A 19,540-nucleotide genomic window follows, 5' to 3' on the forward strand; every position below is an offset into this window, starting at 1 on the left:
AATGGTGGTGCGGTCTCTTGGAAGAGTTCGAAACAGGAAGTTGTTGCGTTATCCACTACAGAGTCAGAGTACATTGCCGCCTCACTAGCAGCTCAGGAAGCTGCATGGATGAAGAAATTCATCGACGACTTAGGAGTGGTCCCTTCCATTCAGGACCCTCTTGAGATTTTTTGTGACAACGAGGGTGCGATTGCTCAAATCAAGGAACCTCGTGCTCATCAAAAGACTCGTCACATTGAGCGGAGATTCAACTACATCAGGGATGAGGTTGAAAAAGGAAAGATATGTATTCGCAAAGTTCATACAGATCATAATGTTGCGGATCCACTCACGAAGCTTTTACATGGGCCAAAACATGAGGGACATGTTTGTGCATTAGGGCTTCGATATTCTAGTGATTGGTTATGATCTGTTTTAAGTATTGTAACGGAACGAAGTAGTTCAAACTCATTTATACAATTATGGCATTAATTTATCTTGAGTTATGTTCCTATTTTGCATATTTTATCCATGAATAAGTAATTATTCTAAAATTCCATAGTCGATCACATTTGTGGGAACAAGTGTGAGGTTTAAACTATTATGAACTTGGATTGGTACACATTCAGGTTGAATGTAGGGCAAGGTTGCTACCAAGGTTCATAGATATTTGTGGGACACAAATATTGGAAGACCCGCTCTCAAGATTTACTGTATGGAGCCTTTGTGGTTGATCACATGTAATCTTGAGTAAAGGCGAATAACATTGTATCCTCTGACCTGAGATACATATTGGGTTCGGATATTCACCAAGTACTGTGCCTTGATTCTTTCCTTCGCTATTCTGAAACATGGTAGTACATAAGGAAGAACACAGGTATATTACAAAGTGTATATCTAGGACGTATGTAGTCAAGATGGAATTTGTCCCTCTTATTCGTTGAGAGTCAGATGTCTAAGGCCTGAAAAGTTAAATCTATAAGAGAGTGATCACTCTGTATCTCTTGGATTTAACATGACATCTAGGATGAAAGGATATAATGAAAGATTCACCTACATATATCAGTTCGAGTAGGGATCTCGAAAGGGATGATGTTATTGAATGGCACAAAGTCATAACATATTAGGGGTGATGGACAGTGTGTTAGGCTGTATCCATCACTTGCATCAATTTCTTATGTTTCTCGTGCAAGTGGGAGATTGAAGGTATTTCGTATGCCCGAGAGACATATTAAATCAACGTGGCTAATATGTTTTGATCCAAGTCGGGTCATACCCAATAACAAGTTTACCGACACCTTAAACGTATTTGATCTTAACGATTGGTTCATTAAACAAATACGCGACACTTGTACTTTAGAAAATCGGTTTTCTAAAATATCATCACTTGAGATAAGTTATTTGGATAATTTATATTTAATTATTTATGGGTTTAAATAATTATGTTATGTTATATTTTATAAAATGGTTTATAAAATTATTGCAAGTAACAAATACATTTTATTTTATACATGTTTTATAAAACTTGTAACAAATTTTATAAAACATTCTTGTTATAAAATAATGCATGGATGGGCAGTTTTTTAAGACTCCTAGACAAGTCCCATGCTTAATTATTCTTGTTACTTTTGATACATAGATTCTCAAGTGCATGCTTAACATAAAGACCAAGGCTTGACTCATTTTCTAAGTGAGAGAACTAGACATTAAGCTTAAAAAAAAAACTGCACAAACAGCATCCTGTCTTTGCTGCTGGCCGTGGGTGTTTTAGGACCAAAGGAGGTTCTAAAATTTGTTTTGCAAGCTTGTATCAAGTGTCAAATAAAAGCCTAACCATAGAGAAAGGTGTTGGGGTTAATTGCTTGGGGTATTACACACTTGAGGCTTCAAGTTAGAAGCTAATTGTTCATCATCTTCATCATCATCTTGCATCTTGCAAACAACCCTCAATTTACTTGAGGAGGTATTAATCTTACTTCCTTTGTTCTTGTATGTAAGTATATGTTTCAAGACTTGATAACAATATGGAATTCATTAAAAAGGTTTAACATATAAACTTGTTTCTACAAACTATCATGCTTCCGCTTTCTTTAACTATCATAAAATGGTTTTGTGATTAAGTTGACATTAAGAACTTGTTGTCATGATGAATTCCTTCATGTCTATTTTGTAAAACATTTATAAAACTGCATGTATTCTCATCCCAAAAATAATAGATTTCAAAAGTGGGACTATAACTCACTTTCACGTATTTTCACTTTGTTGGAAAATAAGACTTGACCACTGGTCGATTCACGAACCTATAACAAATATGTACATATATATCAAAGTATGATCGAAATATATTCACAACATTTTTATTACGTTTTAATGATTTAAGTTTGTTACGTTAACAGTCTAACGTTAGTAATCTACAACTAGTTGTCCACAGTTAGATGTACAGAAATAAATCAATTTATATTATCCCAAATCAATCCACAAACCTGGGTATACAAGTCTCAGGCTAGATAACAACTCAAACTATATATATATTATTTTGGAATCAACCTCAACTCTGTATAGCTAACTCGAGCATTACCGCATATAGAGTGTCTATAGTTATTCCAAATAATATATATAGATGACGTCGATATGATATGTCAAAACATTGTATACGTGTCTATGATCTATCAAGATTACATAATATATGTTAGAATACATGTATAATACAATATAAGTTAGTTAAGTTATGGTTAGTATAGATTTGTTACAAAGTTTCACGTAGCTAAAACAAGCAAAAATATCCAATTTTGTTTTGCCCATAACTTCTTCGTTTTAAATACGTTTTGAGTGAATCAAGTTGCTATGGTTTCATAATGAACTGAAATTTATGAAACTAAACAGAAAATATATAAGTTTATAGTCGGAAATACAGGTTACAAGTCATTTTTGTAAGAGGTAGTCATTTCTGTCGAAAAAACGATATCTTGATGACCATTTTGAAAAACATACTTTCACTTTGAGTTTAACCATGATTATTGGATATAGTTTCATGTTCCAAACCAAAACAGCCCCCGGTTTCGCTATGACGGCGTATGTCCGGTTTTACGGTGTTCTTCGTGTTTCCAGGTTTTAACTCATTAAGTTAGCATATCATATAGATATAGAACATGTGTTTAGTTTATTTTAAAAGTTAAGTTAGAAGGATTAACTTTGTTTGTGAACAAGTTTAGAATTAACTAAACTATGTTCTAGTGATTACAAGTTTAAATCTTCGAATAAGATAGTGTTATATATATGAATCGAATGATGTTATGAACATCATTCCTACCTAAAGTTTAGTAGGTAAACCTACTGGAAGTGACAAGAAATGATCTAGCTTCAAAGGATCCTTAGATGGCTTGAAAGTTCTTGAAGTAGAATCATGACACAAAACAAGTTCAAGTAAGATTTCTACTCGAATTAAGATAGTTATAGTTATAGAAATTGAATCAAAGTTTAGATGTGAGTTTTACCTTGAATAAGAAAGATAACCTACTATAAATAACAAAGGTTTCTTGATCTTATATAATTACTTGGAATGGATTAGAAAGCTTGGAAGTATACTTGCAAACTTGAAAGGATTTTCGAAGTGTTCTTGAAGTGTTCTTCCTATGATGATCATAACTTGATTCTTGAAGTAGTTTTTGATGAAAATGATGATTTGGTTACTGGAAAAATTCTTTCATAGGTGTATGTGTGTGTTGAGAGAGAATTAGAAAGGAAAATGGAAATGAAATGAAGTGAATGGTGAGTGGTGAGTGGTGAGTGGGGTTAAAAGGAGTTCTTGTTAGTTGACTAGTTCATGGTAGAAATTAAACTTGATTAGTCGTGCATGACATAATCAAGAGTGGAATCCCATGCTAGTTCCTGTTGGTATATACCCATAGTAAGTACGTCTAGAAGCTGGGTATAATACGAGTATGAAGACTGAATGAATATGAGTAGAATTGTTGATGAAAATGAATGAGAATGTAATTGTAAGCATTTTTGTTAAGTATGAGTGTTTTGATATATGTCTTGAAGTCTTTCAAAAGTGTATTAATATAACTTAATACAATACATGTATATACATTTTAACTGAGTCGTTAAGTTACCGTTAGTCGTTACATGTAAGTGTTGTCTTGAAACTTTTAAGTTAACGATCTCATTTAATGTAGTTAACCCATTGTTTATTATATCTAATGAGATGGTAAATTATCATATTATCATGATAACATGGTGTATGAATATATGTTAATACAATATATATATATATATATATATATATATATATATATATATATATATATATATATATATATATATATTAAAACGTCATTACAACGATAATCGTTACATATATAACTCGTTTCGAAACTATTAAGTTAGTAGGCTTATTTTACATATGTAGTTCATTGTTAACACACTTAATGATATATTTAATTATCATTTTATCATGTTAAACATAGTGTATCAATATCTTAATATGATTCATATGTATTTAGTAAGACGTTGTTATAACGATAATCGTTATATATATCGTTTCGAGTTTCTTAATTCAAGAGTCTCATTTTTATGTATATAACTCATTGTTAATATACTTAGTGTGACACTTACCTATGATAATTCTCATGTTAACTATATATATATATCCATATATATATATCATCATGTAGTTGTTACAAGTTTAAACGTTCGTGAATCGCTGGTCAACTTGGGTGATCAATTTACTACATAAACTCATTTAAATTAATCAAGTCTTAACAAGTTTGATTGCTTAACATGTTGGAAACATTTAATCATGTAAATATCAATTTCATTTAATATATATAAACATGGAAAAGTTCGGGTCACTACACATAATCACCGCAAAATGTTTCTCCAATGAAGTTATGAATCCATACTTCATCGGTTATTGTTGTTGGTACACCTTGGTATCTACAGTATGTATGACGTCGATGCTCGTGGGACGGATTGTGAAGTTGAGGTTTGCGATGTGGTTGTTGTTGATGGTGGTAATGGTACTGTTGGTGTTATTGATGGTGGTACCGTTGATGTCGGTGTTGCTGCTGGTTCTTGTAACCTTTGCACCATATTCTTTAAAGCCATTATCCGAGCGCGAAGCTCGTTGACTTCTTCTATTACACCGGGATGATTGTTGGTTCTGACGACCGGATGTATAAGATCTAGAATCTGAGATAATATATAATCATGACGAGACACCATTAGGTTCGCCGGTAAGTGCTTCAGGTTCTTCGCCAAGAGGGCAATGTGGTAGATGGAATGGATCACCTTCTTCTTGTCTCAGGTGATTAAGTAGACTACGAACCCATCCCCAATTCATCCAGAATAGATGCTGGCTTATTGGTTGATCCATTCCGGTCACACTGCTTTCGGAGCTTGAGTGGAATCCCATATCGGAATCCGTGGGACTTGAACTAGTGGCGAGTTCCATTTCATACGATTGAATAAAGGATTTTCCAGTGTGAAATGATTTCCAGTTATCGGATGGTGTTCTAATTGCATAGAATATCTATATATATAGAACAAAATATTTCGTAGATTACGGAGGGATTTACGGAATATGTCAGGCAAAGTTTACAGTAATAGATACGCTATGATATGAATTAGCAGATACGCTAAGATATGAATTTTTTATATACACTTATTCATGCAATCAATGCAATAAGATGTGTCTAGACTAAGAATGATAAGCATGTAATTTCCAACAAAAATGATAAGCAAAACTTTTTGACATGTAGCTAAGGTCGAAGTCCAGACTCACTAATGCATCTTAATAACTATCCGTTAGACACACTAATGCAAGACCTGATTCGCTAAGACCACCGCTCTGATACCACAATACCACATGAGATGACCCATCTAAATTCATAAGGATGAATACAATAACATATGGTTACATTGCGAGGTTTTGACCTCTATATGATACATTTTACAAACATTGCATTCGTTTTCAAAAGATAACCTTTCATTACATCGAAAGTTGACAGGTATGCATACCATTTCATAATATCCAAACTATAAATGACCTAATCTGTCATTTGCTTAATAATAATCTTTATTGAACTCAACGACTTGAATGCAACGTCTTTTGAAATATGTCATGAATGACTCCAAGTAATATCTCTAAAATGAGCAAATGCACAACGGAAGATTTCTTTAATACCTGAGAATAAACAAGCTTTCAAGTGTCAACCAAAAGGTTGGTGAGTTCATTAGTTTATCGTAATCAATCATTTCCATAATTTTAATAGACCACAAGATTTTATTTATTCAATAATCATACACTCGCAAGTGTTTAAAATTCATTCATATGGATTGAACACCTGGTAATTGTCGTGACCCATCCCAATCCATAGGAATAAATACAACAACATATGATTACATCGCGAGGTACTTGACCTCTAAATGGTACATTTTACAAACGTTGCATTTGTTTTTTAAAAGACAACCTTTCATTACATCAAAAGTTGACAGGTATGCATACCATTTCATAATATCCAACTATAAATGACCTAATCTGTCATTTACTTAATAACAATCTCTAATGAACTTCAATGACTCAAATGCAACGTCTTTTGAATTATGTCATGAATGACTCCAAGTAATATCTTTAAAATGAGCTAATGCACAGCGGAAGATTTCTTTCAAACCTGAGAATAAACATGCTTTAAAGTGTCAACCAAAAGGTTGGTGAGTTCATTAGTTTATCATAATCATTTATTTCCATCATTTTAATAGACCACAAGAATTTCATTTCCAGTTCTCATAAATATACGTCCCATGCATAGAGACAAAAATAATCATTCATATGGTGAACACCTGGTAACCGACATTAACAATATGCATATAAGAATATTCCCTATCATTCCGGGATCCTCCTTCGGACATGATATAAATTTCGAAGTACTAAAGCATCCGGTACTTTGGATGGGGTTTGTTAGGCCCAATAGATCTATCTTTAGGATTCGCGTCAATTAGGGTGTCTGTTCCCTAATTCTTAGATTACCAGACTTTAATAAAAAGGGGCATATTCGATTTCGATAATTCAACCATAGAATGTAGTTTCAATTACTTGTGTCTATATCGTCAAACATTTATAAAAGCGCATGTATTCTCAGTCCCAAAAATATAAAGGGTAAAAAGGAAAATGAAACTCACCATACTGTATTTTGTAGTAAAAATACATATAACGTCATTGAACAAGTGCAAGGTTGGCCTCGGATTCACGAACCTAAATTAATTATATATATTTAGGTGTTGGTCAATATTTGTCTAACAAATTAGGTCAAGTCATAGTGTACCACAATCCTAATGCTCGAGTCTGACTCAACAGTATAGTAACATGTTATATTACTCATGTTCAGTTAAAATTCTAGTAAAAGGTGACGTGTGAAACAACGTAACACAAATGGTTTTATAATCATAAAATAGTATTTTAGTTTTTTTTAGAGAAAGTCAACACAAAAAAAAAATTAACTGAAAAGTTAACGGAAAAGTCAAAGTTCAAAGTCAAAAGTCAAAGGTTAAAGTAAAAATGAGGTCGCATGCAAAAAGAGATTACCAAAGATAAACGGCCAAAGATAAAAGTTACACATTACCAAAAAGATTAAGCATAAATATTACATAAATAAACTAAACCTAGACAACTCGTAGTTTCCAACACGGTTTCGGCGTCTCAAAGTTGATTTTTCAGCTATATATATGTGATTTAATATATATAGCATAAAACTTTAATTAGATTTCAAATTACATTATGAAACGTTTTAGTTATAGAATTCTTTTAGACTGAAAACGTTCTCGTATGTTTGGAACTAAATCAAATAACTATCATAAGGTTTATTCTTTTAAAACTAATTATATTCATATCACATAATTTATTACTAGAACTTACGTTTATCCTCATAAGTTTGTATTAACTGGTTTAATAATAATCAAGTGTTACTATATCTATTAGTTGTATTCGAAGCCGCTCAAATATATGTTCAATATACTTTGTTTATATATATATATATATATATATATATATATATATACACACACACACTCTTTTCACATAACACATTTTTATTACGTAGACGTTTATCTATAACGAATAAGTATAACGTTATACGTTTAATATTTTGCTAACATATACAAGTCATAAAATAGATTTCCTAATATATTTTCATGTCAATCAAACCGTTTAATGTTTTGTTAATATCTCAATTTAATAATCACACATATGTATATATTCATACATATCTATTTACACATAATTGTTCGTGAATCGTCAAGAGCAGTCGAAGGGTAATTGATTACATGAACACAGTTCAAAGTTTTTGAGATTTCAACATTACAAACTTTGCTTATCGTGTCGGAAACATATAAAGATCAAGTTTAAATTTGTTCGGAAATTTTCGGGTTGTCACAAGGGTGGTAACGAAGTTCATAATCATAGTCGTTCAACGTCTCGATCCATCGACGTTGTCTCATATTCAGTTGCTTCTGATCAAAGATGTGTTGGAGGCATTTGTGATCGGTGAAGATAGTACTCTTGGTTCCATGCAGATAATGTCTCCATAGTTTGAGCGTAAAGACAATGACTCCAAGTTCAAGATCGTGAGTAGTGTAGTTTCGCTCGTGAATCTTAAGTTGTCGGGAGGCGTAAGCAATAACCTTCTTCCGTTGCATCAATACACACCAAAACCTTGTCAGGAGGCATCGTAATACACAACGAAATCATCACTGCCTTCGGGAAGGGATAGAATAGGAGCGGTGGTTAACTTTTGCTTCAGGGTTTGGAATGTCGACTCTTGCTCAGTTTCCCAAACAAACTTCTTCCCCTTATGAGTTAACGCAGTCAAAGGACGCGCAATCAAAGAGAAACCTTTGATGAATCTACGATAGTAACCGGCAAGGCCTAAGAATTGGCAGATATGAGTAGGAGTAGTGGGGGTTTCCCACTTGCTGATAACTTCGATCTTCGAGGGATTGAATTTGATACCTTGATCACTCACGATATGACCGAGAAATTGAAATTCCTTCAACCAAAATTTGCACTTAGAGAATTTGGCATAAAGTTGCTCTTGTCTCAAGAGTTCTAGCATGATTCGAAGATGTTGCTCATGTTCTTCTTCGCTTTTGGAATAGATGAGGATATCATCTATGAAGACGATAATGAACATGTCCAGGTACAACTTGCATACGCGATTCATGAGATCCATAAACACGGCAGGTGCGTTGATTAAACCGAATGGCATCACAAGAAACTCATAATGGCCATAACGAGTTCGGAACGCAGTCTTCAGCACATCGCTCTCTTTCACGCTCAACTGGTGATAACCTGATCGTAAATCAATCTTGGAGTAAACACTGGATCCTTGCAGCTGATCGAAAAGATCGTCAATTCTAGGAAGGGGATACCGATTCTTGATCGTCAACTTGTTCAGCTCACGATAATCGATACACATGCGAAAAGATCCGTCCTTCTTCTTCATGAACAAAACAGGTGCGCCCAAAGGCGATGAACTTGGTTGGATAAATCCATGGTCTAGCAAGTCCTGCAGTTGACTCTGCAACTCTTGCAGTTTTGAAGGTGCAAGTTGATAAGGTGTGCGAGCTACAGGTGCAGCTCCTGGCACTAGATCGATCTGAAACTCAACTGATCTCGGCGGCGGTAATCCAGGAAACTCTTCTAGAAAGACGTCGGGATATTCGTCCATAATTCGTATATCATCCATGCTTTTCTCTTCTTCATAACCTTTTGTGCCTTCAAGCAACTAATAAGGTTCAACTTCGGACGACATCTATCTCCGTAAACAACCAGTGGCTCAGCATTTTTGGTTGGTATACGAAGAATCTTCTCACCACAGATAACTTCGGCTCTTACCTTGGACAACCAATCCATACGGACAATCACATCAAAACTTTCCCAACTTGATGGGTATCGAATCAATCTCAAAATCCACACCGGATAGGTTGATAATACCTCCTCGACCAATTTGGTCAACCTTCTGATGTTTTCCATTGTCTACCTCAACCAACATACTCTCCTCCAAAGGTACTAACGACCAATCTATCTTAGAGCAAAGGTTTCTACATACATAACTCCTATCGGCACCAGTATCAAATAGAACAGAAGCTGATAGGTTATTGATAGTTAATGTACCTGTAACCAAGTCAGGATTCTCACGGGCATCTCTTGCGTTCATGTTGAAAGCTCTCCCACGTGCTAGCCCACCATCTTTCTTCTTGTTAGGACATTCATTCCTGAAGTGGCCCTACTGTCCACACTCATAGTGTGATGACCCAGAAATTTCTGATCAAATTTAAACTTTAATCTTTATATATTCCCGACACGATAAGCAAAATCTGTAATGTTGAGTCTCGAAAGTTTTGAAACTATATTCATGTAATCAAATACCCTTTGACCATGCCTAAAGATTCACGAACAATTATGTGTAAGTAAATATATATACATATACATATGTGTGATTATTAAATTAAGATATATTAATAAAACATTAAACGGATTAGTTGATATAAATATAAGCTATGAAATCTATTTTATGAACTTGGAAATGCTATCAATGTATTGATTGAATAATATGTTGCATGAATGTATTTGTTCGATGTAAGTTCATCGACAAAATTAAAAGGTAATATCAAATGATTGAATTATCAGATACATTAAATGATGATTATGAGTCTCTGTTATGAGGTCCACTTTGAATTAGGAAAACCTTACTTTTTAACGGTATTCGGAAATTTAATAAAGTGATTTACATGAAAGAACAAAAGTGTTATTATTGAGGATTAGACAGAAGTTAGTGGAGGTTTGAATTTCATAAAACTAATTGATCTATTTTCAAACGTGCGAAAACATTTTCCGAGATAATAGAACTTTTTAATTAAAATGTCTTTGTTTAAATAACGTAAGTTGGAATATTGGTTACTAGATATATATATAATGTGCAACGTGTATTTAAAACATGTTTAGGTATATTAAATATATATAGGATTGCAAATTAGTTATATAAACGATAGTAACATTTGTTATCTGATTCGATAGATATTAAGATATATTATTTAGAAAGATTAAGGTGATTAAATTAAACATGGACGTATATCAAATTAGGTTTTAAAGTGTAAATGTTACGCGTTATAAGATTTCCTAAACGAAATTAAAATAAACTTTGAACTATTATTTGTTTTGATAAACTAAATACTATATTAATATTTCCATACGATATGTACAAGGTTATATTCTTAAATGAAAATATATTTATATTTTACAAAGTGATAAATAATAATATCAAATCAGTCACAAAATGTTTTGATTTAAACTAATAATATTAAACATGTTTTGATAAACAACGAGACTAGGGTTTATAAAAGGAAATGATCAAAATACTCAAAAGATAAAGTTACACTTTGAGTGGGTTAGTTTTTAATTAATTTAAGTCTAGTTATTAATAAAGGTACATGTCACAAAACGTTTATTTAAAATAAAATATTTTGACAACACAACGAGACTTTGATTTATAGAAGGAAATGACCACAACACTCAATTATATAAGATACATTTGTCATAAAGTAATTTTTCAATAACTAAAACTAAATTTTTATAATGGTACGAGTCATTAAACGTAAAAGGCTAGTTTTCTAAACGTACGAAAGTGCGCTCGAAAAACCGAAAGTGGTACATGAGTCGTGAGTTCACGACCGTGTCATTTTTGTAAAAATTATATTTTTACCATGAACGTAAATATAATATAATATTTAATTAATTCTAAAGATTAAATATTATATATATTAAATAATATATATAAAAAAAACTACGTACTATTTGCAATATAAGGAAAAAGATGTGTCGGCAGTCTCTAATTTATGGAAATGAGCTGGAATCATTTGAGGTGTGGACCCAAAAAAAAAAAAAAACGTCGGCAAATTAATAAGTGGAAATCAGCTGGCATAGTAGGTGGAGACAAGTGTTTAAATTGAACGAATTATGTCTTGTGGATTACTTCTTTCATTATGCATTTCGTAACACATACACACACATATCACTTAGCTTTCATAATTATATTTATATTATTATTATTATTAATCAAATTATTATTATTAGTATTAGTATTATTATTATTAGTATTATTCACATAAAATACTACGACAGAGTCATGAGCGGGATATTTCAAAAATAAATTTTTTTTTTCGAGTAGGATAGGGCTAAGGAAAATATGGGTTATAGCTATGGAGGTGATGGGTATTGTTCGGGGGTTATGCTCGTGAGGCCAAAGTAGTGTTTATCATCTTCGTTGCGTTTACGTGCCTTTCCTGCAATATTGAATCTCAATATTGATACGTGAGTACTTGTAAATTAATTTTTACTTATTGATAGTGTATCCCTGACTAATGCTCGAGAAAATAGGATTATGCATGCTTGTATTTTTGATTTTGCCTTTAGATAGGATAGACTGAATCTTGAAGTTAGTTACACCTGTGGTTAAGATAAGGTATAAGATATGCATGTCCTAGGAAAGCTAACGAAAAATTAAGAACTTTTCCTTTAGATACCGAATGGTTTCGATAAACGGATTAAAAGTTATAATCAATTGAATTTTTATATTGTTATTAAAAATGATTATTATTATCGTCGTTAATATCATTGTTCTAATTTTTATATAATTGCTATTATTATTATTATTATTATTATTATTATTATTATTATTATTATTATTATTATTATTATTATTATTATTATTATTATTATTATTATTATTATTATTATTATTATTATTATTATTATTATTATCATCATTAAAATGAACGCGGTATAAAAGACGATTTAAGAACTATTAACAAATTGATTAGGAGATAATGAGTATGAGTATCATGATGAAATTTAAAGTTATTGATTTAAATAAAATTATCGTTTTTCATTCATTATTATTATTAAAAGTATTATTATATTAAAATATCATCTTTACAAAAATTATTATTTTTAATAGGAATATTAACGTTAATATAAAATTTAATTATTAATAAGAATTATCATATTGTTATAATACCATTTTCGTAAATATAAATATTGTTATTAGTAGAATAATAAATATTATTTATACAAAATAATACAACTTCTACTTATTATTATTACCAATGCTATTTTATCAAATAAATACGTGATACAAATTATATAATTACCTCAGTAGAATCTATCGCAATATTTTTATTATATTAAATGAACTTTATAAATTTTATTACTTAAGACATATAAAAGTATATTTTAATATAAAATTTTATTTATTAACAAATGAATTATATTATTTACTCTATTAAATCTTTTAAAAATATTTAAAAAAATATAAAACGACGATATTTAAATTATATAATAATCATTTATAAATTTTTAAAATCATTTTGAGTCAAACTAATTTTTGCCGACCTTTGCATATTAGACTCGAGCATTAGGATTGTGGTACACTATGACTTAACTTAATTTATTAGACAAATATTGACCAACATATAAATATATATAATTAATTTAGGTTCGTGAATCCAAGGCCAACCTTAAACTGTTCAATGATGTTATATGTATTTTTACTACAAAATACTGTATGGTGAGTTTCATTATTCCCTTTTTAAATACTTTCGCAATATATATTTTTGGGACTGAGAATACATGCGCTGTTTTTATAACTGTTTTACGAAATAGACACAAGTAATTGAAACTACATTATATGGTTGAATTATCGAAATCGAATATGCCCTTTTTATTAAGTCTGGTAATCTAAGAATTAGGGAACAGACACCCTAATTGACGCGAATCCTAAAGATAGATCTATCAGGCCCAACAAGCCCCATCCAAAGTACCGGATGCTTTAGTACTTTGAAATTTATATCATGTCCGAAGGAGGATCCCGGAATGATGGGGATATTCTTATATACAAATTGTGAATGTCGGTTACCAGGTGTTCAATCCATATGAATGATTTTTGTCTCTATGTATGGGACGTATATTTATGAGAAATGGAAATGAAATCTTGTGGTCTATTAAAACTATGGAAATAATTGTTATGATAAACTAATGAACTCACCAACCTTTTGGTTGACACTTGAAAGCATGTTTATTCTCAGGTTTGAAAGAAATCTTCCGCTGTGCTTTAGCTCATTTTAAGGACATTACTTGGAGTCATTCATGACATATTTCAAAAGACGTTGCATTCGAGTCGTTGAAGTTCTTTAGAGATTGATATTAAGTAAATGACAGATTAAGTCAATTATAGTTTGAATATTAGGAGATGGTATGCATCCCTGTCAACTTTTGATGAAATGAAATTTTGTCTTTTAAAAACGAATGCAAAGTTTGTAAAATGTATCATTTAGAGGTCAAGTACCTTGCGATGTAATCTACTATTATGAATCGTTTATAATCGATATGGACTTTGTCCGGATGGATTAGGACGGGTTATGAAAGTTGGTATCAGAGCGGTGGTCTTAGCGAACTAGGTCTGCATTAGTGTGTCTAACTGTTAAGTCGTTAGGATGCATTAGTGTGTCTGGACTTCGACCGTGTCTGCATGTCAAAAGTTTTTGCTTATCATTTTGTGTCGAAAATCATCTACTTACCATCCTTAAGAAATTACCTGATTATTACTCTTTAGTCTAAATGCGTTTTCTTGCATTTATTGCATAATAGTGTATAGACGAAATCTTATCCTGGCATATCTGTTACTGTGAACTTTGAATGACATTTTTTCAAAGATTCTTCCGTAATTTATGGGATTTTGGTAATATATATACATATGTAAATTATGTATTGAAGAATACCAAATCTAACTCCTATAATCTATTTCATATCAAAAATTCATTCCCTTGATCATACGAGATGGATCTCTCAATCAGTTCGAATTCCTCAGATTACAACAGCTATTCCGATATGGATTTCCATTCGAGCTCTGAAAACTGTGTGACCGGAATGGATCAACCAATCAGCAATCATCTATTCTGGATGAAATGGAGATAGGTTCGCAGCCTCCTCAATCATTGGCGACAAGAAGAAGGTGATCCCTTCCATCCACCAAATTGCCCTCTTAGCAATGAACCTGAAGCACTTACCGGCGAACCTGTTCGAGAAACCATATTTTCTCTTATTCCCAGAGTATCTCGTCATGACTATATACTACACCAAATTTTAGATTATATTTATTCGCTCGTCCTAACCGATAATCAACCCGGTGTGATAGAAGAAGTCAACGAGCTTCGTGCTCGGGTAGTGGCTTTGGAGAATACGGTGCGAAGGTTACAAACACCATCCGCAGCACCTGCAGCATAACCAGTACCGCCAGAAATATCCACATCGCAAGCCTCAATATCATAAGCACCAGCAGCATCACCGGCATCAACAGCAACAACCATTATTAACATCAACAGGATCATTACCACCACCAACAATCGCATCCGCACCACACACCTCAATATCCCAATCTACGTATCGGATATCAACGTCACACGCACCAAAGATACCAAGGAGTACCAATAACAACAAACGATGAAGTATTGATTCATAACTTCATCGGAGAAACATTCGGTGGTGATTACGTAATCTCTAAAGTTTTAGAGATTATCTACCTTCGCCTTAACCATAAACCAGATGAGTGGACAGAGATGATAGAAAAAAGGATCGAAACCCTGACAAGAATGGTGCGTGGTCTACGAGCTAGATTTGTTTTACCAAACAACATCAGCAGTACTCATAGCCTCACCAACACAGTCTGTGCTATCCACACTATTAAAATCGTCAGCACCTCTAACATCACAAGCTTCGCCAGTTCAAGAATCACTGTGGAAACCATTACGAATTAGTAACAAGTATATTGTATCAACGAATTATGAAGTATTAACTCAGTTCCTCCGAAGAATTTAATGTATATTCTATATATATATATATAAGATTTTCAACCATAATAAATCTTTCTGTACTAAGCTATTATGTATGGAACTTAACTATCCGGTTAATTCATATTACTAATATGCTATGATGTACATTCTTCGTTAACAATTTAATCATTGTTAACCACAATCTCTGCTTCAAATCAATGAATTTTATTTCATAATAAATTAAGTGTATCATTCAATAACATGTTTGATTTTACACTTTCATCTTCGATGCACTCGAAACTTTCTAGAAAACATCAATCGTACATTGCGAAGTTCGCAAGAATTCTTCAAGCGTCAACATCCTTCACTGAAGAATATCAAAAAAAAAAAAATAAATAAATATTAAAGTATTGATTGCATTAGTGAAATACTCCGTGAAGATTATGTAATCTCTAATGTTTTTGAGATTATTCATTTCTAATTCAAGCCGAAAGTCAAATGAGCTTAATATGAATTTAAACTCATTGAATCTGTATTACATCTGAAGAAAATATACTCACATATATTTTCATAAAGACTGTAATGAAAATTCTTGTTCAAAACATTATCTGTGAAAAAATTTTTTTAACGGGTAGGTAATACCGAGAGATATTTAAATTTACAATTAATATGTCACATTCTTTGAATCTGATTCAACAATCACCAACTGTATTCACTACTCTCTCAACAACATACATTCTTTCGTAAAAATCAAAATAACTATTCTCATCCAAATTTGATTACATATTCTAATTTTGACAAATCAAAATCCAAGTCAAGATTTAACAGGAGACATCACTCTTAGAATTCCTACATCTATCAAAATCATACTTTGAATTCAAAACTGTGACAGAACATCACTTCTATTTGTAACACTCAGAAGTATATAAAAATCATTCGAGATTCAGGAAGATTTCATCATTTGGATATTGACTATGACAATCTGCATTCAAAACCCTTCAAAATTCCGGAAGACACTTCAAACATTGAACAATCGAAATGATGATCCAACCGCACATTACCCGAAGTCTTGTACCTGAAAATCTCTCGAAACCAAAGTCGTAGTTTAACACGTACCCGTGTCGAATTCTTTATCATTTATTAGCAAAAACAACCTTACGATCCCTTTTCAAAGTAGCCAATTTTGTCACAGCTCTAGCAAGTCAACTTCGACTTTTCAGTCGGACCAGTCTTATTATAACCCCGATAGATACGTTGCCCTTTCGCCATTGTTAATGGGGAACCTTTTATATTTCACCACAATAGCAGAGAAGTTAACAACAACTTCATTGATCAATGGTTCAAGTCTCTTCGAAAAACCATTATATTTGTTCGTAGCAACTCGACCGTGCATTCACCCGTATCTTAAACTGACGTACCAATCACCAGGGAATTAACAATTAGTATTTTGAATTCCGTAGCGTCTCCACGCCAACAGTTTAACCTATAATGTCTACCTCCAAGACTTACAGATTTTGAATGTGAAGTTTCTGAAAACACCTTGGACTGCGAGCCAGTTTTTCGAAATACTAATGAATCAGCAAAAAGCTATAAACGACCTTAACAGTAAAAAGTTTGGTGATAAAGAATAGTGTGTCGGTAAAGCTCAGAAAAAGAGAATATTTGGAACCAGAAAACGGATTGAGCAAAGTTTGAAAGAGACTGTGGATAAATCACAAGGACTGAACCTGCTTTCAAAGGATCCAAATGATTCAGTGTCTGCTGAAATCATTAGCAAACACGTTACCCCTTATTCTAAACCTTCACAGACAGATATTCTTCATCATCATCTTACCTTAAATATTATAAGGTATTTTCGTATCTCCCATTATACATATTCTCCATATCTCTGGAGATATTTTCACAACTATTCTTATCTGAAATCATCTATCTCTCTGTAATATCTACAACATAAAAGAAACTGTGTTAGTTTCTAAATTCTGAAAAATTTGAATATGAATGTTTTTGAAGTAGTGTTGGGAACTGATGCATGGATTAGTATAATATAATGACACTTGATCAACGTCATTATATTACAGTAATTCATGCTGAGTTTCTAATGGAACATGATGATTCACAGAACATACCGTCATCATGTGCCATTTACACGACTCTTACATTCTATCCAATCTCTAAACATATCAAGAAAATATTTCTTGATGATTCGGTTCTTTCCAGGGTATTCTGGTAATTTAACAAATCAATATTTTACCATTACCATTTCCTTCTTAGAACAATTACTATGTTCATTCGGAAAACCATACCTACGAATTCCGGACCATTACAAGAGATGTTAAATTGCAAGAAGAAGAAACGAACGGACAAAGCTCTGAAACAGAAATTGGAGTATAGATCGCAACAAATAGAAGGGGGCATTAACTATGGATGACAATGATTATAGAATACAGAAGCAGGGACATCGAAGTATAAGGGAAGATATAAAACCTAACAACCACCCGTAAATTATAAACCGTAGATGTCAATGCAATTAGCAATATAAAGACACGGGAGAACTAAAAACACTATAAACCCTAGGGTATAGTAGAAGTAAATAGATTCTTCCGGTGGCAGATTAAAAAGAAGAATGACAGATATGAAAGTTAAGAGTATATCAAGGATTAGAATGGCATGGAGCATATTAATAAATGCTTTAAGGTATGAATTGAGGAAGAAAGAATAAAAAGTGTGAGTTGTAAGGAAATGGTGAGGGTGGATTAATAGGGAAATATCCGACAGAGCAATCGAAGCAGATTACCGCGTTTAACCAAAGAAGATCCAAATCTCCTTACTTATTGAAGAATCAAATCTTATTATGAAGATTTCTTCTAAATTCCATAAATTCCGGAAACAAATCTTGACTACGCCACCGGTTAAGTCAAACCTGCATTTATTCATTTTCACTCTTATGTGATAGCTTTACTCGTAATCTTCACATAAATGAATTGTTTTATCCATATTACTCGATGATGATAAAACTCTAGTTATTAACTCATATTCGTCATGAAAACATTTTTATAGTTAGCCATGGCGAACTCGATCAAATTTCGGGACGAAATTTCTTTTAACGGGTAGGTACTGTGATGACCCAGAAATTTCTGATCAAATTTAAACTTTAATCTTTATATATTCCCGACACGATAAGCAAAATCTGTAATGTTGAGTCTCCAAAGTTTTGAAACTATATTCATGTAATCAAATACCCTTTGACCATGCCTAAAGATTCACGAACAATTATGTGTAAGTAAATATATATACATATATATATGTGTGATTATTAAATTAAGATATATTAATAAAACATTAAACGGATTAGTTGATATAAATATAAGCTATGAAATCTATTTTATGAACTTGGAAATGCTATCAATGTATTGATTGAATAATATGTTGCATGAATGTATTTGTTCGATGTAAGTTCATCGACGAAATTAAAAGGTAATATCAAATGATTGAATTATCAGATACATTAAATGATGATTATGAGTCTCTGTTATGAGGTCCACTTTGAATTAGGAAAACCTTACTTTTTAACGGTATTCGGAAATTTAATAAAGTGATTTACATGAAAGAACAAAAGTGTTATTATTGAGGATTAGACAGAAGTTAGTGGAGGTTTGAATTTCATAAAACTAATTGATCT

This window comes from Rutidosis leptorrhynchoides, chromosome 6 (assembly GCF_046630445.1).
Source record: "Rutidosis leptorrhynchoides isolate AG116_Rl617_1_P2 chromosome 6, CSIRO_AGI_Rlap_v1, whole genome shotgun sequence".
NCBI classification, from domain to species: domain Eukaryota; kingdom Viridiplantae; phylum Streptophyta; class Magnoliopsida; order Asterales; family Asteraceae; genus Rutidosis; species Rutidosis leptorrhynchoides.